The 1,250-nt window shown below is 38.4% G+C and overlaps 1 non-coding gene across 1 annotated transcript; it reads right to left on the minus strand.

The window, feature by feature from the left end:
• Positions 1 to 428: 428 nt before the first annotated feature.
• Positions 429 to 500, minus strand: TRNAQ-CUG (transfer RNA glutamine (anticodon CUG)). The gene has a single exon. It is a non-coding gene; the product is annotated as a tRNA-Gln (tRNA).
• Positions 501 to 1,250: the final 750 nt, after the last annotated feature.

The raw sequence follows: 1,250 nt of genomic DNA on the forward strand, positions 1-1,250 counted from the left end.
TTCGCAGCATTTTGCGAGCAAAAAAAATACGAAAACGAACTCAATCGATGCCCAAAACAATTCTTAGAAAAACTTCACCAAACTATGTTTATAAAAATGCTGGAAAACACTAAAAAGGATGATTCAGGAAAAGAATCGCTGTCGTTTCTTGAAGCCGTTTCAGCTTGAAATCCTTGTCAGTTTCAACCACCTGGAAAAAGTGTGTTGTGAACATTGGCATAAGTCATAGAGTACGGTTGCTTGGTGTGACATAGATGGTATGAGTTTGGCTTCATGAAGTCAAGTTTTTCTTTTGGGTTAAACATTCTTGATAGAAAGATCTTTTTTGCCATGTGGATTTTTACTTTCTCTTTTTATGTTAAACCATGTGCATTGGCAAATTGAGTGTGAGCAGAAAAGATAAAACTGATATGCACAAAGAGTTTCTAAGGCTCCACTGAGATTTGAACTCAGACAGCTGGATTCAGAGTCCAGAGTGCTAACCATTACACAATGGAACCACATGACTAATGGAGCTGGCTGGATTTTCTTTTCAAAACGGTAAAAGAGCATGTGGAAATTGTGGAAATGTGAGAAGTTCACTCTGAATCCAGTGATCTGAGTTCAAATCTCAGTGGAGCCTGGAAAATTCATGCCTTATGGTGAAAACAGGTTATAAAGCTGTTCTGCAAATGTATATCTAATACACAGTGGTAAATTAATATCTCCTCCCTTTTTATTCCACAAGTGTGGTTAAAGTTCCATGATATCACAACAAGGACAGTTTTAAAATGTTGATGAAATCTGGCTAATAATTAGCGTGCTGGATCTATTAGCTGGAAAAAGGGTGAGAAAAAAAGAAATTGCAAAACTTCTGCTCATCCAGAAGTCACTAAAGATTTTTCATGGTGTGCTAAAAGGTTCCATCGGAAAGATAATTCAAGTAGAGTTGGTGCAAATCAAAGTTCATATCCCAGTCCATAAGTCATGGCAGTGGTCTGTGTTCGCTGGAAAAAAGGAGGAGTTGCACCACATACCTGATGGCACCCTCTGAGCTTTGTTTGATTGATGGTGTGATGGACTAGTGACATCGCACCAGGCTGAATAATCAAAAGAAGATCTACAGATGCTGTTAAGCTGGTTCTACAAATCCCATCCAAATATTGCAGACCATTTCCGTGGGGGATAGACTTGGGAACGTGCAAATTGATATACTCAGATAATTAGTCAAAACATTGCATGAAGTTTGATGCAGTCGGTAGGATTTGAAC

Source organism: Phyllobates terribilis, unplaced genomic scaffold (genome assembly GCF_046119375.1).
Source record: "Phyllobates terribilis strain yellow unplaced genomic scaffold, ASM4611937v1 Scaffold_13__5_contigs__length_258822181, whole genome shotgun sequence".
NCBI lineage: Eukaryota > Metazoa > Chordata > Amphibia > Anura > Dendrobatidae > Phyllobates > Phyllobates terribilis.